The sequence below is a fragment of the Anoplopoma fimbria genome, chromosome 21 (genome assembly GCF_027596085.1).
Source record: "Anoplopoma fimbria isolate UVic2021 breed Golden Eagle Sablefish chromosome 21, Afim_UVic_2022, whole genome shotgun sequence".
Lineage (NCBI taxonomy): Eukaryota > Metazoa > Chordata > Actinopteri > Perciformes > Anoplopomatidae > Anoplopoma > Anoplopoma fimbria.
Window position 1 is genome coordinate 6,815,501 of NC_072469.1, and position 7,526 is coordinate 6,823,026.

Genomic DNA, 7,526 nt, shown 5'->3' on the forward strand with positions numbered 1-7,526 from the left:
ATTCAAGGACTAACACGCTCTACAGCAATTTAACAATAATAATGTTTCTTTTAAATCATGTCAGCTAGAAACATCATAAAGTAAGCAGGCAACAGTGTTCAACCAACTAATGGATGTAATAAATGAGTTAGCCATCTACAGCTGATAAATCCGAAGTCAACGGCTATAAAAGTCTGCCTCTGTGTGAAATCGAGTAAATCTGCTAACATTTTCATTGTGATCTGCCTATGTACTGTGTGAGAACTATTAACCTTGTGGCCTGTATTTAGTGAGCGCCAAATGGCGTCAGAGGTGTGAAAATCTGTTGGATTTTAAGATCTAAGCTGCTTCCTTCTGTAGTGGTTCAACCAAAACTGCCCCAAGTGACTTTCCGCAGCCAAAATAAAGCCTCGCTGAGCCAGAATGCGGTGAGAGGTTTGGGCTATATTTAAGATGTGTGCTGCAGGAACAAAAAGGGAGGAAGAGGGGAAAAAAGGAAGACTAGGTGAGAAGTTAAGAGAAAGAGCTCCACTCTCTTAATCCTTTATCTTAATCTAATCAGTTTACATTAAGAGATCCGGCTCTCACATGAAGCATCTGTTTCATCCGCACTCAGTAGACAAAAGTGCCAGATCTAAACTAACAGGGATAATAATCAGAGGAAGGAAGCTATTACTTAATGTGATCAGCTAGAATCTGTCACAAATGCTTTGGACACAGCCTTGAATCGATGCCATAAGACATAAAAAAAAGCCTTTCCTTTACATTCGAAACACGCATGCATAATGGCATGCATTATAGCCGTAACTATGAATGCCTCATGTAATGTTACAGAGTGAAACCGAGCGATTTCATGCCTGGGGACAGCAATCTAATCTGTGGTGAATCAGCAGCAACTGAAAAAAGTCCCGTCCTGCTTCTCCCCGATAGTGAAAAGAAACAACAGCCATCAGCAGGAAGTAGAGAAACAATGTCCAATGTCACCACAGAGGAGAGAGCAGGATAAGACATGTTCTCAATAAAACAATCTGAGGGTTAAAACAAAGGATTTGTACGTCTGTAACAATTAACAGGGAGTTTCAGGGCTGTCGTCTCCATCCAAGATGTAGAATTGGTCTTGAATCCGAGACAAACAAAGACAATCTGCTGTGTGAATGAAAGGCTCAGGAGACATGGCGCGGCACAGACGCTTCTGGGGAAGAAGCGTTTTGGGTTTTTTTCAGTCTGGTGCTGCATTTGTCTCATTTGGCAGAAGCTGGTGATTAGATTTTACAAGTACAAGTGCAAAAAAAAACACATTCTGGAACAAAAAGCAGAAAATGTTTAATTGGCTGTTTTACTTTACAGCGTTTGGATCGGCCGCATGCTGCTCATATCTGACTATATCTCTTTCTTCCTTAGCTGTTACTGACTGAGATGCTCCTGAAACATAATCCTCTGGAAAGTTGTCAGTCAATAGATTACATATATTATGTCTACATATGGTGGAGAGAGCTGGAAGGTTTACAAAGTAGCAGAGCTGCAACGGTTTTGCTTATCAATTTATCGTTAAAGTCACTTTTTCAAACAAAAATGTCCTCTGGTTTCAGCTTCTAAGATGTGAATACTTACTAACTTGTATTTTTCTGTGACTTTATAACGAACGTCCTCAGGTGTTGTTTGCTATTTGCATTCATCAGCTGTGGCTTTAGAAATGTTCTTGTTTATTTTATTTCCTATTTTCTGATTCATAGAACAAACGATTAATTGATCAATTGAAAATAATCCTTGATTTAAGCCCTAGTTTTGATTATCAATTACCTAAGGATGGATCGTTACAAGTTATTGCTCATCTAAAACCATTTCTAACACCTCAGCTTAATGTATCATCAGCCTATTTACGATTTCATTTGACTCATCTTTAAGTCCATAAAAAGTAAGAAAATAGCAAAAAAGGCCAAAATCCAAAGATGAACATTTCACAATTATATGAAAACAGAAAAGAAGACAAAGCTTCACATTTAGGAAGCTGGAACAGCAGATGTTTCTTAATTAACTTACAAATTTTTGATTGAATGTCTGTCAAGTTTTCCTTTTAACGTTAAGCTGCATTAGATGCAGTCCCCAAATTTGTCCAGGTTGCCCTTTAAAACGGACATGAAATGGGGATGATAATGATGTGGACTAGTGCTGCTTTATTATATGAAGAAAACGGTACTATAGCATCATAAACAAACAAACATGTATCTAATAGCACACTACATTAAGGCCCTGGAGGACGGCAGCATCAGGTCTGTCTTCTGTGACAGAAAAAGAGGAAATGCAGAAGTAATGAGCCGTTGTTTTCTAGAGTAACTTTGTGGAGGAGGACGAGTCGCAGAGGTCACCTGTAGGTCAGGTGGCTGTGCTCAGGAACCTGTTCACTGATGAAGATGAAGGATGCTGAGCCCATAAGGTGCAAACGAGCCGGGGGCCTCAGGGGGCCCATCTGTTGTGGGCAAATAAAAAGGGGGCTCCTCTGAATGAGAGAACAGTCCTGCTCTTCCCCTGCGAGGCCCAGCAGACAGCTCCATTAATCAGGAGCAGGATGAGCCTGCTGGGCCTCGCAGTGACAAGTCAGCAGTGGCACAAACTCTCCTTTCTCCTCCTCCTCCTCCTCCTCCTCCTCCTCCTCCCTCCTCCTCCTCCCTCCTCCTCCTCCTCCTCCTCCTCCTCCTCCTCCTCCTCACACTGTATCTCCATTAGAGGCTGGAGGTGTCAGCTGGCTGCGGCTTCTGCTCCTCTGTTGTCACTGTCGATGTTTTCACAACTGTCCTTCAAGAATGACTTTAAAAAGAGACACAGGAGGAGCAGGGGGACATTTACGAGGCGCCATCAATCCCACCACAAAACAAACATTTGTTTTAGCGGCTCGTTAAGAACAGAGACAGCCAACTCTTTACTTAGATTTGAGTTTGACTGTAAGAATTATTCAGTAGTGTCTGATGTGTTTATTAATAAGCAGTCATAGTTTACTTAAAATCTATTATTGAAGGTACGGACCCCTACAAAAGACAAGATAAATCTGAGGGGTCATGAGTTAATTAAGACGCGGGATAAAGAGCATTAGTCATTCCTTTAATTTTCACAATGTTTTTAATCAATAACTGAACAATTTTACCTCTTCAAGTGTCCAAAAAATTCAATAAAGTTGGATTTGAATGAGGTCATTAGCCAAAAAGGTTGGTAACTACTATTTTAGAGGATTAGGAGACAGACAATTTTACTGAAGCTACGAAAATAAATTGGAGGAACAGTGCTTTAGGGCTTATTGTCTCAAATTAATCGATTTGTCTATAAAATGACTGAAAACTATTAAAAATGATAATTTTTCATTATAAAGTCACGTCTTCAAATGTTTTATTTTGTCCAAATAAAAGTCCAAAACCCAAAGATATTAAGTTTGCTATCACATCTGTTTAATCAATAAACAGACTAATTGTTACAAGTCCTATAGTACAGGTACAGTACAATTTCCTTTGGGACATAGCATACCGTTGATGTATATGGCCTTTCAGATGTATCTAAAAATAAGTACTGCCTGTATACAATCCTGTCTTATAGTCCTCTAAACCTCTGTGGAGTGTGGCATCTTATAAGCATTAGAAAGATGTACTATTAAAAAGCGGACCATGACGTTCCTATTTCATCTTCTCACCATCTCACTGGTCTATATTTGGTTTGAACTCGGCCTTAGCCCCAATTGGCAGCCGCGTCTCCTGCATCTCCGGCAGTAAGATAAGACACGTCCACCCAGAAAGAGAGAGGGGGGAGGCGGGGTGAGGGGAGGCGAGGGGAGGTGATGGGAGCGGGCAGAGACAGTGGAAAGCAAGATGGTGGAGCACTTTAATAGTATGATTCAGCAGAGGTATCAATTCCCACAGATGGCAAGCTGGCTCCTATTGACTTACATAGGAGGGGGGAGTAAAGAGGCAATCAAAACCACCCCGGGGACAGACAGTCAGCACATCAAACGGGAGCGGGATCAGTGTGTGTGTTCGAGGCGCTCCGGCAGATCCAACGCGGGAAAGAAGCTCTGTGAAGTATGAAGTGAATGTGCCACAAAAGGGCGATGCACAAAAAACTCTAAATGTCACTGTAAACACAAACCTTTATGTATCAAAGAATCGTTCCCTTCGTGAGACGATGCATTGGACTCCCTAAACTCACTCCCGCCTGCCTCCTTTCATCCAGACAGACTGCTGGAGATCCTGAGTGACAACTGTGCTGCCTGAACGAGGACCTGAGTGAAGCCCAGGTGTCAGAGGACGTCCCACGACACCTGAACACACCGTACGACAGACGCTGACGTGCCTGCTGCTGGTTCTCTTTTTGTAGGCTGGCAGCTTTCTCACCAGCCTCGCTTTGAATAACACAACACAGAGAAGGAGAGGTGAGAAAAAAGTCGTTTCCACCTAAAGATGGAACCACCTGAGGATCTCACCTCTGCACTTAAAGAAAACAAAAAACGCTTCCTCATTTGGAGGGTACGACCACGGCGGGCCGGTCTCGCTCCAGGAGTGAAGCTGCATTAACCTTTTATCAGTCTGAGGAATTCTGCCTGACAGACAGCGGCCTGACCTCCGACCCCTGATGAGTGATGGAGGGAGTCGGCACTGACAAGACACTATCAATATTTCATTGACGGTGCTTTAATGATCATTAAACTGCGCTGTGAACTCTGCTGGTAACATGTGATCCTGTGTTGCTCCGTCTGTTCCTCTTTGTAGTAAATAAGCATGAATTCGCTTGATTCTATAGGCAAAAAAGGAACTGGTACTGACACTAATAATGTCGCAATGTAGCTCAATAAATAAAAAGTGAGATGAGAATAAGACAAAGTAATGTTTCCGCAGCAGTGAAGTAAATGCTCTTACATTATTGTAAAAGGCTGCAGCAACACAATTTGATTAAGAAAATAAGTGGTTGAATAAACCACAAAATTCTGTGAATGAGCTTTAAGTGTCTGACCTTGTTCCCACAGTGGGTTACTCTGTAAGAAAAATGTCATTAGATTTTTTCCCCCCATGCAGCATGTGGTAAAAGAGGGAAAGTAAAATGAAAGTTCTGCTACATGCTAACTGCTTATATATGCAGCAAAATGCTTTACATAGCCAACCACATCAGAGCAAATAGGATTTAAATAAATTAACCTGATAGCCTGACTGCATCTCCTCTGTTTCACTTCATTCATATGTCTGATTTTGCTTTCCGTTTGTGGTTTTCCTGTAAAAAAAATAGCAGTGAATTATCAGTCTCACTTTCAACATTTTAAGTCAACTGAAAAGCTGCAAAAGAAGCTGCTGCGGCAATTTCTCTGTCATTTTTTCTCGCGTTAAGATAACGTCCCTGTTCTTAATCCCACATTCATGTCAGGGGTACTGATGCAAAAACACACAGGATCATCCAGTAAAAACGTTGAACCTGCCAATGCATCGTAATATTGCAATTCACCAATCAAATACGTCTTTGGAAGAAAGCACTATATATATATATTATATATACTATAATATATTACTAATATTCTGTAATGTGAACACCAGATTTCTACCATTCATCGGAAGGTACAAGCATTGCATCCAGACAAACAACCGTCAATGAGCATCAACAACAGACCTATTCAACCACCGACCAGTCATGCTGCTGTTTACATCCATGTCTGTCCAAAAAAAATTACTTCATAATTTTGTCCTATTAGACTGGCAAATTAATAATTTAGTTATGGCCCAAAATTATGATTTTGTGAGGTCAGAGTGACATATAGTCACCAAATTCTATTTCGCTCATCCTTGAGTGCAAGTGGACGTTTGTGCCAAATTAGATGGAAAAAAATTGATCAAGGCGTTCATGACCTTACATTTTGTCACAGTCGTCATAAACATAAAAGGTATGTACATGAAATTTGATGGGTGGGGCTGCTGTAAAAAGCACAGGAAGCAACTTGGGATTCAGTATCTCAATTAAGTAAAATCCGATTCACAGACAGTATAGCAGAGGCTGAGGTCAAAGAACGACCCCAAGAATCTAATCAGTTCATCCTTGTGGTACCCAGATGGACATTTGTGCCAAATTTTGAAGAAATTCCCTTCGGGCATTCTTGAGATATCGGATTCACAAGAATGGGACCAGATGGCATTAAAATGTGAAATGTGGGAGCAACTCAAAGGACAAGATTATGGCTAATAAATTACCTCAATGGGGACATTTATTAAAGGGATCTCTGCTCTGGTTAGACCTCAAGTGTCCCTTTTGCCTATGATAGCTATGAATGAAGCCGCAGAGGTTCAACTGAAAATACATTTATGAAATGCCTCAGTGATGCAGCCCAAGAGAGAACTGAAGAGGACATACTTCTTCCTTCATATCATTATTTCCAACACTTTGTTTTTTCCACGATTGCCATCGTCACCTCTACCATTCAGCACAGCCTGGCTCTACATGCATGCCATGATATAATCACACCATGATCATTTCAAAATGAACTATAAAACCAATTATATCACTGTATAACCAGTCCAGACAATGAAAATTATATGAAAATAAGATGATATGTTGGGCTTTTAAGGCTTCATATGTTACTCCCATTAAGGGCTTATTTTTTTCTATATACTTTTTTCTATAACTTCCTCTCTATTGGTCCTTGACCGCAAAAACGTGCAAAACAGCCACAACATAACATCCTACATGGTCACACTCCTTACCTGCTTAATTAATTTGTTACAAGACACTAGCAGAGTCGACACACACACGGATCAATAAAAGGTTAGTGTTGCATTGCACTACGACAATCAGTGTTCTCTGTTACAGGAGCAGCAAATAGTTCTTTTCTTTGTAAAGATAAAGAGGAGTAATGGCTACATGAGCAGAGAATGAACTCCCTCTCCCTCTGTGTGTTATTTCCCAGCGTCTCCTTGCTTTGTTGACATAACAGGCCGGCCTTGAATGCTTTTAGTGCACGTTTGTGCATGTGAGCACGCTCCACTGGTCAGCTCTCAGCCACCGCTCTGCGCCGCTCTCATACGCCGGCAAAAAGCCGATAACAACGTCCTGATCGACAGTGTCGTCATGGAAACGTAGCACCCACCTTTGGGTTGCTCAAGTAAACGCTGTTATTTTTGTAGGCCTGTTCACTGCAGTTTGTACCGTTAGCGCTGTTAGCATCGTTAGTTGTGAGCCACCTGTACAGGCGTCGCCATGTTGAGAGCCGCTAAGAGACAATCGAAATACTCCCAATCTTTGCACCTTTCATAAGTACTACATCATGGCTAAGAGAGAACCTCTGTATTTTCAATTTTAACAGATGGACAGGTGTTTTTCTTTATTATTTTTAAATGACTATTATTTTTTATTATAAATTAGTGATTTGTTACAAACAGTGAACTCTATGTATTCATGTTTGTTACAATTCTAATGCTACTGTGGTGTCCATATCAATTCAAATGGAATAAACTGGTGCCAAACACAGTGCTTGTATTGCAGCTCTATCCACAACAGTTTTGTCATGTTGTTGTGCCGTTTCCAACCTTTTT